The 15,354-nt window shown below is 41.1% G+C and overlaps 1 protein-coding gene across 1 annotated transcript in view; it reads left to right on the top strand.

Annotated features, from left to right (window-relative positions):
* The first annotated feature begins 2,554 nt into the window (after positions 1 to 2,554).
* Positions 2,555 to 15,354, top strand: part of TMEM159 (transmembrane protein 159) — a 59,894-nt gene continuing 47,094 nt past the window's right edge. The window contains exon 1 of the mRNA XM_018562298.1: positions 2,555 to 2,618. The gene's annotated coding sequence lies outside the window, so the exon portion shown is untranslated. The remainder of the gene's footprint in view (positions 2,619 to 15,354) is intronic.

Below are 15,354 nucleotides of genomic sequence, written 5' to 3'. Positions count from 1 at the left end.
TAACTAATTAGGGGTATGGAGGACCAGAGCTACGAGACAAGGCTACTAAATTTAAACATGTTCACATTGGAGGTGAGGAGATTAAGGGGGGATATGATCTCCATGTACAAAATGTTCAATGGTGACAGCAACATTGGCGATAAACTATTTAAAATTAACTCCGTTACAAAAACTAGAGGCCATAACCTAAAATTGGTGGAAAAAAAATTCCAGCACAAGGGGCGAAGGGGGTTCTTCACAGTTAGAGCGGTTATAGTCTGGAATTCACTGCCACAGGCAGTGATTTCAGCAAAAAACGTGGAATTGTTCAAGAAACTTTTGGACGATTTTTTAAGAGACAGTAATATACAGGGGTACAAGTACTCCTAAAAACGAGATCCTATAGGTTGGACTTGATGGACTAATGTCTTTATTCAACCTCAAATACTATGTAACTATGTAACTGATAATAGTAAACAGGACAAATAGAGAGGGTGACTCTCCCTAAAGGCTTGTTCACACAGAAGGGGGTGGTAAAACCAGGAGGTTGGGCTTTCAAACACGACCATTGCAATGAATGGGACTGCTCCCACAACCGTGTGGATATGCAACTACAGCTGACCATACACCTACAGATTATCTGCAGATTTTCTATGGTCAGATAGAAAAAGTGCAACAGATTTCTCCTCCATCTACACTAAATTTTGTAGAAGGAGGAAACTCCTGCTTGGCCAAGCTTCAGTATCTTGCTTGTCGGCCCCGCTGGCTGTCAAAATACCTGAACAATCTGATTGGATGCAGGCATTGTTCAGGTATTTTGAGAGCCAGTGGGGCAGACTAGCAAGATACTGAGGCTTGGCCCAGTGGGAGATTCCTCCATCCACACAGTTTAGCATAGATGGAGGAATCTGTTGCACTTTTTCCATCTGACCATAGAAAATCTGCAGATAATCTATAGAAAATCTTCTTTGGGATAAAAAACAAAAACAAACTGCATTCAGGAGGTGGCTGTATCACCTCCTGAATGCCGTGCAGCTGCTGTTCCACCACCCTCTAAAAAGTGATGGCCTAATGGGGACACAGACATTATTAAAACCTGACAGGTGTTCTAATCTCTCTCCACTCTATCCAAAGCTAAAAAAAGATTTGGCTTCAGTTGCACGTTAAGCACACTGGGGGGATTTATCCATTTCGTCGCATCATCAACGTCTTTTAAACTGTCGCATCCTTGATTTCTAGTGCATATAGTGACAGATTTATTATCCTAGTTTACATTTTATTCTTAAATGCCTTCATAAGGAGAGATGACTTAAAATTGTCTCTAAATTGCTCCGGCCTCTAAACTGTCTCTAAGGGCCCATTCACAATAGGGTGCAATTAGGAGCTTTTATATGCATTTTTATTAGTTTTCTTTTGCATTTAGATGCTTTTAGATGCAGTCAGTTTAGCTGTGTTTAGGAAAAATAGCAGTCAGGTGCGTTCAGGTAACAATTTTAGCTTCTAAACGCATCAAAACACATGTAAACGCAAGACACGTCAATTTGCTGAAATCTCATTGGCTATTTCAATTGATTGTTTCAATGGACGAAAAACAAATGCATCTAAAAGCATATCCATGTAAACGCATGTGAATGAGTGTTAGGTTAAGCATCTAAAAGCATAAAAAAGCATCTAGCCTGACAGATTTTGCAGACAGGTCTCAGCATAAAAATGCAAGTGGACAGTGTGAATGAGGCCTAAAATCTATCAAACTTGCAGGGAACCTCCTGAATTACAGCTGAAAAGTCCTGAAGTGTTTAACTTACTTGAGTGAATGAAGCTGAATGATCTTTGTGATACTTTAAGAAGTGCTCAAGAGGACAACTAGAATGTGCGACAGTTTGAAGGGTTGTTAATGTCGCAAATGCGGTACGCAAATACTGCGCATTTGAGAAATGATGTGAAATGTTGCAAATATGTGCAGTGAGTGGCAAACATGAATATGTCGCAAAACCAGTTAGAAAAAAGTGCAAAACAAAATAAAGCTTTGCGGTTAGTTAGCATGACATTTTAGTCTGCGAAAACATTTTTTGTTGCAAATATGTTCGTAAATTCCCCCCAATGAATCTAGTTGAAACCTTGGCTGAAGAACCTTTGTTTGCATGACTGGCAGACTGGTACCTGGCAGAATCCATTGTTCCCTCTACTTGGCAAGTTGTAAGTGCTAGGGGGGGATTCAGGGAAGCTGTACCGTAAAACTTGCTTATTTCTTATTCTCTGAATGATGGTGAAATTAAGCTTTTTACATTTTTATCTAAGAAAAGCAATTTCTTTCCTTCTCTTTAAAATGTCAGAAGGTATGTGAATGCAAATACATTTTATTAATAGGCTGCTGAGCCACTCTGATAGTTTTTAGCATGCATATAAACAGACGCTTTGGGATTGACTTTGATAACAGCTTGTGACTTTAGAGGCCACAGAAAGAAAGTGAGCAGAGCCAAGTAAACAAAGGAGGGCAGGCGCTGTAAGGAGTTCCCTTTCCCCAGGCTGAAGGCTGGTCTTGTGTGTGATCAGTACTATAGGGCGGGGAGTGAGTAGGAAATGCAGCTTGCTCTGCTGTGCTAATGAGTATGGAGGGATCTGGCAGGCAGTGCTGAGAGGTAAGAATAGAAAGGCAGATCAGAGAACTTGAGCAAACTGTACATTGCTTCTTACTGTCTGCTGCTTGTATACTTGCCGATAGGATTGTCACTGGACAGGCTGAAGATTGTGCTAAGAGCTTCTAGGCATTCTACTGTGTGTGCTGGTGTAGAAATAAAACATATAAGCTTATGATAAGCTCTTCAATATGCTTATCTTAATGAGGTTTAGTTTGGAATGACACTAATCTATACAACTATATTGTTTGCTGCAGGTACCCAAAAACTAAGGCTAGCCATACACACATAGATGTCTCTGTTTTAGACCGTGGACTTAACAAGAGAAAGCTAATAGATTCCCCCATCCATGGTAAACAGAGTTGATGGAAGAATCTCCCCTGCCGTCTTTTGTATTCATTCGGCACCTGTGGATACCTTAAAGTGACACTAAACTCAGAAGTTAACCTTAAAAAATGCATTCAAGTGCCTTAACCATTAACAAAAATGTATCTTACTTATGTATCAATCAGCTGTAGATCCTCAAATCATCTCTGACTTCATGCTTACACTGTCCTTCCTTCTGGAGGGTGGCCACTTTTATTTCCCATGTCAGCATGAAGTCAGAGATGATTTGATACATTGTAAACTAGCCACTGCTCCAAGTTCACTCCCGTGATGGACTACAATTGATGTTTAGTTTACTAGTTTGTATTGAGATTGTAGTACAGCTATCACCGGAGCAGTACCTTATTTGTGTATCACTCGGCTGTAGATTCTCAAACCATCTCTGAATTGGTACTGACACTGTCCTTCCTTCTGGAGGGTGGCTACTTTTGTTCCCCATGGTCCCTGTGTGTGTTGTAAAGTAGCCATAACTCCAATCTTGCTCCTGTTATGGACTACAATCTCACGTTCAGTTTGCTCATTTGTATTAAGATTGTAGTCCATCCCAGGAGTGATCTTGAAGTGGTGGCTACTTTACAACAGACACAGGCACCTTGGGGAAGAAAAGTAGCCACCCTCCAGAAGGAAGGACAGTGTCAGCACTAATTCAGAGATGAATGGAGGATCTACAGCCACTTGATACTCAAAAAAGATACATTTTGTTAATAGTTGAGGTACTTGAATGCATTTTTAAGGTTCAACTACTGAGTTCACTTTGATACCTGAACTGTGGCTGCATCTGGTTGGATGCAGTCACTGTTTGGCTGTTTTCCACCCAGCTTCTTTGATTTTGCAATCAAAGTTTGTTAAGGATGGGGCACACAGGGTCACCGCCTGTGAAAATTCGTCTGATTCAGCAGAAATCATACAAAATTCGAGCTGTATAGGCTAGCTCAAAATTAAATTCAGTGTTTGTCCGTGTTCAGCATCACTCTTTCAGGCCTAACTGGGTTATTGTGCTTGATTTTAAACATTCATTACAAAGTGTTTTTTAATGACAAAAAAGATGTAACAGAAATATGTAAACATTTATTCTACAGTTTATACAGTATAACTCTGACATTTGCAGCATACTGTTCACTGTGTACTTTACACGGTTCCTCTCTGTATACTGTGGTGATATACTTCATGCTGTTCCAGTTTGTATACCGGACAATACATTATATGCACACATGTTTGTGCATGCATTAACGGGTGTTATGATATGTAAGGCATTGTACAACTCCATAATTGCCGCAATGCATTACCCAATTACAGACCCTTTTATGTAGTGAGTGCTGCTTTCCGTCTGTCAATCACTTTCAACAACTTCCTGGATTCCCAGTGTGCTTTGTATTTCTTTTCCTGCTGCTTGATGTGATGCAGTCTTGATTTCTCAAGGCTACATATCCCATCATGCATTGCTTCCAGCAAGCAATGATAATGTTACAACATTCAGATATGGAGTTGTAGTTTAGAAGGCAGACTCTGTAAGAGTTGTGGCACAAAGAAGTGCATATTCACAGGGCTGAGTGAAATTGTGTCAGGGCATTGAGGAAGTACATCCTATGGGCATCTTTAATAAGTAGATTTACAAACGTCTAGGTCAATATGGTTATTGGGAGTGGTATAGAACTTATGGAAATTTAATATAGAAGGCTGGATTTCACTGGAAAGGCTGTACTCCACCATAGATAAGTAACTATTTCTTTTAGTCTTATGAGTGCATTTAGTTGTGGTTTTAATCCCCATTTAAGTATTCATTGCACTGGATTGGTGCATTACCTGTTGGCTTTTTATTTTGATAGAGAGCATCAGTTTGATGATGGCCACTGACAATGTGGTGGTTTTGCGCTGATTGGCGGTTTTGAGTAAGGCTCCTTTCACACAGGCTGGTTATCAGAGGATCTGAGTATTGTTCCCCTCCTGATCACAGCAGTACGGAGCAGATGTCACCGCTGTGACATCCGTGTCCCTACAGTTTTGTCCTCCACCTTACGATGGAGGAAAAAAAATGGAAACTGCGGGACCCCATGTTGGTCTTTGTGGAATCTGATGTAAACGGATATGTGTATGTTTACATCAGATTACCCCCGATCCGGCAGAATCTGGTCCAGGAATAAATATAGACTTGCATTGGGCATCCGATCAGGTCCACGTGAAAAACTGACAGACGGACCCGATTGGACCGGCCGTGTGAAAGGGGCCTGAAGCCCATCACTCTCATAAGCTGTTACCCTGATGCAAGATTGATTTATAAATGCATTTTCTCTATTCCAGTTTGAGTGTCTAATTGACCACTATCATATTCTTATAATCTTGAGAGAATATACAAGTTTTTCGCATCCCTCTTTTCTTGTATTTTCTTATTTTATTATTATTACAGTGTAGTTCATCCCCAACCTTTTGTTTTGTGAAGGTGCAAGTGTCTTACCAGCTGGCCTTACAAAAAAAAAAAAAAGCCCCAAAACAATTTACACTGTCTAACACTTTACATTAAAAACAGAGGTTTTAGTTGCACAATGTTTGCAAAATATGTGAAAACCCCACTGCCTCAATAAGGCTCCTCTGTGTACTGTGGTCCTAACCCTAACCTGTAGGGACACACCAGAAGCCCAGCACATCACAAAGGCAGCTGAAGCCCCCAGTGTGCCCCCACACCAAATCCAAGGTCCTGTAGCACACCTTACCGGAATTCCCATAGGTAGAAGTGGGTGCTCGCAATGACCGCATTAAAGCAGAAATGGTTGTGAAGATATGTCACCAGCACTCCAGAATGACAAACGAGTCAATTTTAGTGAATCTTCATTTTTTTAAATTTTTAAAGAGGTTACTCAAAGTACGGTCAAGTGCTTTCGGGGCCGTGCACGGTCCCCTTCATCAGGCTTAAACTGAAGTTCACTTTAAAAAGGTTACCACATAGTTCTCTTTTAACCCTTGCAGTGCTGTGGTAGCCTTTCCATGTGCACCAAGTGAAGTTCACTTTAAGCCTGATAAAGGGGACCCTGCGCGGCCCCGAAAGCGCTTGACCCTACTTTGAGTGACCTCTTAAAAAATAAAAAAATGGAGATTCACTAAAATTGACTTGTTTGTCATTCTGGAGTGCTGGTGACATATCTTCACAACCCACACCAAATCCAGCACAACAAATATGGCAACCACACAAATCAATTTATAAATAGCTTTTAAGCTATTGTGCACATGGAAAGGCTACCACAGCACTGCAAGGGTTAAAAGAGAACTATGGGGTAACCCTTTTATCCCATAGTTCTCTTCAGAGTCTCAGGAGGACATATACCAACTTCCTCCTGAAGTTCGGTATAACTTTTTTTTTTGTCCCTAGGTGAAAATGAGCACTTAACCTTTTGCAGTGCAGGGGTAGCCCCAATGCAAGGGTTAAGAATAATTATACCCAGAGCTCTTCTTTCATGTCATCCAAAAAGCAACTTGTAACCAGTAACTGTCCAACATGCATAGGGGTGTATTTATAAACAATTTGCAAAGCCATTCGTCCTGCGAAACACTGTGAATGTTCGTTCTGTGTGAATAGATGCAAAAACAAATATTTTTAGTATATTTTATTTTATAAGTCAAATGAAATATTGTAAATGCTGCATTATGGCCACTAGATTGCTGCTCAGGTCAAAGGAAATAAGTAGTTATTTCCTATGCTCCTTAGCCTCATCTATTGGCCATATGCCCAATGAATACAATTCAAAATACTAACAACAACATACAAAGCCATCTACAACTCCGCCCCAACCTACATCACTGACCTCATCTCAAAATATCACCCAAACCATCCTCTCCGCTCTTCTCAAGACCTCCTGCTCTCTAGCTCTCTAATTACCTCCTCCCATGCTCGCCTCCAGGACTTCTCCAGAGTGTCCCCCATCCTCTTTAACTCCTTACCACATTCTGTCTGCCTATCTCCTACGCTGCCCACCTTTAGGCAATCCTTAAAAACCCATCTCTTCAGGGAAGCCTATCTCATCTCAACATAACTGCCTTTTACTTCCTCCCATAACTCAATCCAAACAATTATGACCTCTTGTATCACTTGCCCCCCCTACTAGATTGTAAGCTCTCACGAGCAGGGCCCTCCTAACCCTATTGTACTGAAATTGTATTGTAACTGTACTGTCTCCTCCATTTTGTAAAGCGCTGAGCAAATTGTTGACGCTATATAAATCCTGTATTATAATAATAATAATGCGGTACTTACCTAATTTTCCATTCAACTTGAAAATAAAATATGCTAAGAACATTAATTTTTGCCTCCATTCACGCAGAACAAATGTTCTCACACTTTTGCAGGACGTATGGCTCTGTGATTTGTTTATAAATACACCCCTCAGTCTATCAAAATCAAACTAAAATAATCTTTCACAGACCAATATTACAGATGTACAACAACTGCCCACCCACATACAAAGTGGGCAACATTACCCAAGAAAATTGACCACAACAAAGCAAGGAAATAAAATGAAAAGATGGGTGGTGGAACAAGTCCGACAATCCTAAAGTAGCTGATGAGGCAACTGCTGAGTGACAGGGATGTGTGTAAAGGTATATGTTTACATTCATTGTTTACCAGTCTACCGCTAGCAACACCAGCCAGTTTGACTCCCAAAAGAATCAGCAAAGTGGCCCCAGAAAACAATTTACACATACAAGACTATAACTATCTTGATCATAAATATAATAGGGGTGTCTAAGGTGACAATCCCATGTGGCTACATGTACGGTGTTTCTTTGCCCAATCCCAACATGCAGTGGTCTATAGCATGTAATTAAATGTGCACTGACAATTATTCTAAATGACACCCCAAAGCACATATACAGTGTAATGAAAAGCATCTGTCCTTCGGCATACTATACAACACAGATGTGAAGGCGCCATACCTTGTGGTAGGCCAATTCAAAGTAAAAGCTCTAACTGCCCCAATGCAAATTGCATCAACACATTAAAAAAACTTGCATTAACCGGCCCATAAGTGTTGATGCATTCAATATTATAAGCATTTCCAGTAGCAATAATAATGAACTATAGCACCCCCTATACTTGAAGAATAAGGGAATTTTTTCATTGTGTGGTGTTTCATCATGTTACTGAAATTCATGGGCTTGGATAGAAACTAAGGGCTTGTGTATATAAACAAATGCAGTGTGCTTTTACTGTAATTTCAGTATGCATTTGAGATGGGCGGACTGACCATACGGGCTCTCGGGCTGTGCCCGAGGGCCCACGGCCATGAGGGGGCCAATGGCCAGGGTCACTGAAGGGGGTACAAGCAGCCTCTTGTAACGGATCGGGCCACAAGCAGTCGGGTAACAATCGGGGGGGCACGGGCGCATAGTTGGGGAGGAGGCGCCGGCCGGGCAGCCAACACAAGGCCCCTTCACATGTGCTGATCTGTTCGGAGGCTCCGCACAGCTCACACAGCATGTGTCGGGGGCAGATTGCTGTCGTCGGGCAGAGAATCAGCAATAAGTGCCCGTTCCTCGACAACACCGGCAGCAAATTCAGGGGGATGGTATCCTGTGCTGGCAGTGGTCATGACTGTGAGCCAGGTATTGCTTCACCTCTTGCTGGTGTATGTAGTCGGGCTGTTGGGGCTGTGATTTTTCTGTGCTCCTTTTAGAAGTGCTTCTGACCTTCTAAGCTGCATTAAGCCATTTTGTGATCTCATTGATTTGTGTGACAGGAAAAGCAAAATTGTTTTGACGTGACCAAATACCTGTTTACACAAGCCTAAGGGCCTGTTCACATGAGATCAGGTGCTGATCAGCAGACGTGAAGCTGCTGATGCAGTGCGTTTTTGACGCGTTTTTGATGCGTTTTCGGTCCGGATGCTGACAGTTAATTTTTTGTCAACGTTGATGACATCATAATAAGTGGAGCAAGAATACAATTTTTTCTTTTTTTCCCCCTTAGCTGCGTTGCGTTTCAGTTCCGTTTCCGTTGCGTTTCGTGCGCGTTCGTGCGTTTCCGGACCGGACAAAATGTGACATGCAGTATTTTTTCTGTCGTAAGCTGAACGGACTGCGCACGTGAGAACTGTAGCCCATAAAACACATAGCGATACATTGGGATGCATTTTGAGTGCAGCAGCGTACGGAGCCGGTCAGCACACAAAACGGACGTCTAGTGAACAGGCCCTAAGACCCGTTTGGCTTGTGCAGACCCATTGGGTGCCTGTAAGTTCCCATCAGCAGGGGATTGGTGAATAAATCCCCTACTGATTGGAGCAATTCGGAACGGGTGTGACATCCGTGTGCGTGCAGTTTTTTCCTTCATCTCATCTTCATGATGGAGGAAAAAACTTAACTTACGGGACCTATGTTAGGTGTATGGGGAGTCAGATTACCTCAGATCCATCACTATTAGGTCTGCCAAAATGGAACTCTGTTTCTTTGGTATTCCGAGCCTGGATGGATCAGGAGTTATCGAAAGTAAATAGACACGTGTCCATTTAGATCTGACTGCCCATAGACTAAAATTGGGCTGCTGATCAGATCCGCTGGAAAAACTGACAGAGGGACCTGATCGGACTGTCCTTCTGAAAGGGGCCTAAAACAATATGTGAACTGTGATATTAACTTTTGCTATGAGTATGGTGAAGCAATATAGAAACAAAATACTAGTCTCTATATTTTTATTTTTGTATGCAAAATAATTACTTTTTTCTCAATGTTAAAGCGGACCTTTACACTCAAAAGTAAAATTCTACCAATACACCCCTCTATGTATGATGATTAATAATCACATAGATATGTCAGGTGTAAAATGCTGTGATTTTGAAATACTTACACTTGCAGAGCATTCACTTCCTGCTTTGAAAGGGCAAAATTACTTCAGTTTGCCAATGCAGTGCACACTGGGATTGCTTTGTCATCGGCAAAGCATTGCTGAGAAATCTCATCTGTAATGTGAGCAGATCTCAGGGAAAGGTATTTAACTTTCCTGAGATGATGTACATGGTCACATGTACATGGTCACATGTCCTGGTCACATGTCCTAGTCACATGTCTAGTCACATGTGCCAAAAATTCAGGAAGTGAAAGAAGAGCTGGTAATCTGCCCTTAGTTACCATGGTTACTTTCAGAAGACTGGGGAAGAAAAGATAAATAAGTTATGCAAATAATACAAAGCCGGCAATTATCTACAAGTATGTGTTTGTAGATTGTAATTACTGAACATTTCTAAAGTTGTGTTTGTTGTTCTTTTAAAGATATGGGTAAAGGTCCGCTTTAGTAAAAGCGGTCATGTGCATGTGACCTCTTCCAGTGCTGCAGGTATCCTTTTCTCTTCTCTGTGAACCTGCATGGCAACTTGACTTCTTGTGATATAGTTGTGCCTGTCATTGCTCGGTCACCCCAGTATAGACACTGCTGTGAGGCATAGGAGGGCAAATGGTAATGCCCAGCGGCCACATACAGTATAAAGCATGGCTGTGTGTAGAGTTTTGCGGACGGTTTGCGGACTCTTCTTGGCAGCGCTTGCAAACAGGACAATACCACCATCATTGTATTGCAATGTAGCAAACAAGCAAATGTATCTGGCAGATCTCTAAAAAGTGGTTGAAGGAGTATATTGGTGCATGAGCTGTAGCATATCAAGTTTTAGTTTTAGGGTTCACATAAATTTCCCTTTATTATGTTAGTGCCCACAAATAAAGAAGACAGTCCCAGTAGTAGTGAAAGTAGTAACTCTCACTAGATGCATCCGGTAATGTTTGAGTATAGACCTAATCGTTTTGTTTTTCAGTAATAGTCTCCTTTAGTGTGACATGAATCTCCACATGAAACCAATTGGTATGTGTGATTTTGGTGGTATTATATAACGATACTCCAGACGTCATCTCATCCACTGGAAATAATGTTACTGCCCCATGCCAAAATCAGACAATACAATTTTAGAACTTTGCTCATTGTAGGCTGTGGTCCATGCCTCTTCCACCCACTCACACCATTGTACCACTTGACGGCCTGCAAAGTCGGAGAGCACAGCCTTTTCTACTTGTCACCCTACAGACAACTGTAATGACCAACACATTGCTTAACACCCAAAAGCTCCTGGTCAGCACCAACTTAGGCAAATGTGACCACCAGTATAACCACACTACCAAAGCTGTGGAGAGAGGGGGGATTCCCAGATTTACTGAACAATCTTCCATGTTCATCACATCCTAGATTAAAGGGAAACCCAAACAGTGGTTCTTTGACACAGTACAGGAAACAGGGGCATCACAAGCCTTTTTCTTCACCTAAGGTGAGATCATCCCTGGTTGCCAAGAGCTGGGCCGGGGAGATGTGTAATGGCAATACACATTTCCCCGTCCAGCTATTGGAAACTTGGGATGCTCTGATTGGAGAGGGGGCAGCAGGTACGTTGTGCTGCAGAGCGGCTATGTTGCCCCAAGTGACCCAAAAAATTGCAGCCTGAGGCAACAGCCTTGGGCACACACGTCTCATCTAAATTAAACATACAGTATGTATAACAATGTACCAATCTTTTTTTTTTCTATCAGTACAAAATGTACACTGTTATCTTTGATACATTACATCTGTAATAGCAGTTTCTCTAGAATCTATCTATAGAAAATGACAAACTCTGAGACACTGACAGGTTTTATTGCTAATTTGAAAAGTATTCCAGATAGTTTCTTGGTACTGTAAATTTTTTTAAATATCTGTATAATCCATTTAATATGTCATGTAAACCTAAAATCTATTTTTCAATAAATTTGCCATTCCGATTTGCTTAAGAAAACTGTATACAGTGAGGCATGATATCACCAAACATTCACTGCATGTGAACCTAACTGGTAAAAGTGTGTCGCGGTACAAGGAATGATTCACCAATAGTGAATGTTTGTGAAAGTGACAATCACTATTTTATAAATATACCCCTAAAAGTTCTCATACCCTTGTTTTGCAGTCTAGCCAACTGAACAATTTGAACCCTTCTGCAATTTCTGGATGGGAATCAAATACTCATGATCTGTGAAGGAAGAGCATGTGCAGCCAATTTTGTAGTGAACTTAACTAGAGGATATTGATACAAAAATCCTGGTGTAACTGTGTGTTCTGTGAGAGCTACAACTTGGGATTCAGACCCTGATTGCAATTAGCCAATAAACAAAGCACTGCCCAGTTCCTTATTTCAATGAGACTATGAGTAAAATAATTTCACTTGCAGTCATAAAAGCCTAGATGTGCAAATAAATTACATTACCTAGATCTCTGGATTAAATGATCATTTTGACAGAAGATAACCTCTGTTTTAAATTGACCAGATTTGTGACGGGTTTCATTTTTAAGTCTAATGTGGTGATTTTTGCTGTCCTGCTGAGCAGCTCTGTGTTTTTTTTTGTCATGATGCAGCCTTGGCTCAGTTATTTTTTTTAAGCTGCAATTGCATTGCCACATCTGCAAACAGCTGATTGGTGGGGACATTTAAAATTGGTCCACAATGGCAAGTCCTGTCTAACTTAATTTTATGGTTTGCTTACCTTCAAAATATTTAATTTTATATCCTATTTAACAAATTATATCCTAAATAATCCTAACTAATCCTAATTGACAAACTATATCCAAATTAACAAATGTATTGAGGACGTTTATAGCTTTGACCAGCTTTCTTACAAAGCATATACAGTACCGTTAGCATTCACATTCGGTAATTTTTCCAGCCAGGGCAAAAGGAATTAGCAGTGTGTGAACTTGATATCTTTAACATTTTTCTCAGCAATCTGTAGGCAGACCACATCTTTTGCTGTTGTAGTACGAATTCTCTCCAGGCCAGTCATATTTTCACAGCAGGCAGTTAAAAGTTATGTCCTGGTAATTGTCTCACTGAGTTTAGCGGGTTACTCTTCCGTTTTTATGATGCTGGATTTTTTTCAGCATGTTTTCTAATTATTAAAGCGGCATATACTAGCTGAATCATCTGCACTTGGATGTATTTGTATGCTTTCAAATAATGAAGTTGACTTAAAATGCTTTTATTAAAAGTCTGGAAAAAAAAAGCAAGGACAGAGAAGCTGTGATGTGAGATGAATACATATTAGGTTCAGTAGGTTCATGGTTAGTTTTCAGGCCTCATTAATTAAGTGAAAAGATTCTGCCTTATGGTTTTCAGCATTCTTTTAGCATAGATCTTTATAAATAATACATGCAATATGCTTCACACATGAATTTATTTAGTATCTCCTTGTGCACTGCCACATGGTGTCATGTGAATTTTTATGTTAACATGTAAATTATGAATCTTTCATTTCTTGGAGGCAGGAATTTGGAGTTTTAGTGCATATATTTGGTGGTTGTAGGTTTTGGTGCAGAAAATCTATAGTATTATTAATATTTATTTTGTAAATGCTTTAGGTCAAGGTACAGTTTTGGGGTATGTGTGGGTTAAAGTGGAACTAAAGTCCACAGGGTGAGAGGGTTGGGAGTGGGCCCTTATCATATTGTGCAGGTATGCACATCACAAGTGGAAATAGCGGCAGACGTACCACTTATTGTGCCCTCCTCCTTTTAGCAATGAAGGGTCAAAGCTCCAGTTACTGTTCCATCCACCAACTTACAGGTCCCGTGTCGCTTCTGTGAGTCCACTGGGTGGCTACTGATGATGCACATGCTCACAGGAATTATACGAGATCCCATTCTTGGCATCTTGCAGATGCTGGAAGCGTTCATTGTACAATCGCCTTGACCAAGAAGATTTGTGACAAGCAGCTGTGTGGTGCCGAGAAGGCTACACAGCTAATATCTCCCTGGATTGTGGACAGGTTAGTAAAGACTGAAGGGGTAGCTGAGGGATTACAACATTAGAGGGCATGCCGGCAGACATTTGGCGATCTCATTCAATTGCTTATCCTCCCAACAAGCTTGGCAATGTCTCTGGGTACCCTGTAGACATTCAATTAACTTCCAGTCCGCAGAAACTGGTTTTCTCCAGACCCATTAATATATAGTGTTGTTGATATGGACAGCCTATACAAGGGATACAAGGATTTCTATTGTCAGACATGAGACATAAGTGGGAGCTGGGAGGTCTCACATCACCAGTGTCCAACTGTGCTAGCAGCTATAAGTAGTTAGTCACATTCAACTGGACATGTTCAGTAATGTTGAACATGTTTTATAGCTTATTGAAGCTATTTCTCCAGTTCTAATTCAGTTAGAATTGAAGAAGTGACTTGGGTAAGCTACGAAACCTCTTCAACATTACAGAACAAGTCCAGTTGAATGTAACTAACTACTGCTAGCTATAACTTAACCTAGATAAATGAGAACCTTCACAGACAACGGCCCTAACACATTCTGCCAAGGCTGTTACTATCCAGAAGAATAAAGTGCTGTGGTCTCTTGTCCTGTATGCCTGCATAGATATTGCCCCATCCGATCACACTGCCTGAAATATGGCATGATTAAATAGAATTATAGACTGTATACAATTCTATGGTTGTATAATTGAAGATGGGAGGGGATGGAGATCTCCCCAGCGAGGACAGCAGTAAAAACCTGACAGAATATGTAACTCTATATGCTAATCTGTACTAAAAAAAGTTTTAAAATGAATACTATACTAGCATAAGTGTCCCCTTTCCTTCATAACTAGTGGTAAGGATGTTCAATACAGTGTACAGAGTTCAGCAGTCTGGGAAATGTAATGTATAGTGCAGTGTATAAAGGGAAAATGGTAGCATGCATTTTAGTATGTATTTTAACTGTAATGAGGTAGGGATCAGAGGGAGAAATCACAATGCCTAGTTGGGGACACTCTCTCTCTTATCTGTCCGACGCACCTGAAAGTGTTGGATAGCAGCGATGCCCAGGGCTTTATAGGAGAGCGAAGTTTCAACATGCCACTCATGGAGAGGTAAGTATAAATTTTCTTTTAATGGTGGCTACTGTTGTAAGTTAAAACAGTAGAAAGGTATCATGGCACACTCACAAACCAACATGTAAAACAACTTGTCTCACCACTAAGGTTAATAACAGAGGTTTGGATACACGTAGTACACAACACAAGTTGTTTTACATGCTGGTTTGTGAGTGTGCCATGATACCTTTCTACTGTTTTACTGTTCAAAGCCCATTTCGTGTGTAATCTGACACAGCGCGGCTCCCGTGCCGGGTCAGCTATCTATCATCACGGCAACCCTCCGCCAATCGCAGCACGCTACTGCCCGGTCCCCGCCCACTCCGCTGGGCTCGTCGGCTGTGAGCGGGAGAGGCAGAGCGTGCGAGAGGGAGGTAATGTATACAGAGAGGGCACCTCTCTATATACATTGCTCCCCTTCCCCCTCTCTATATACAATG

This window comes from Nanorana parkeri, unplaced genomic scaffold, assembly GCF_000935625.1.
Source record: "Nanorana parkeri isolate BGI_ZX_2015 unplaced genomic scaffold, ASM93562v1 scaffold570, whole genome shotgun sequence".
Taxonomy (NCBI): Eukaryota; Metazoa; Chordata; class Amphibia; order Anura; family Dicroglossidae; genus Nanorana; species Nanorana parkeri.
Note: the sequence above shows the minus strand (reverse complement) of the source record. Positions and strands in the feature narration are given on the sequence as shown.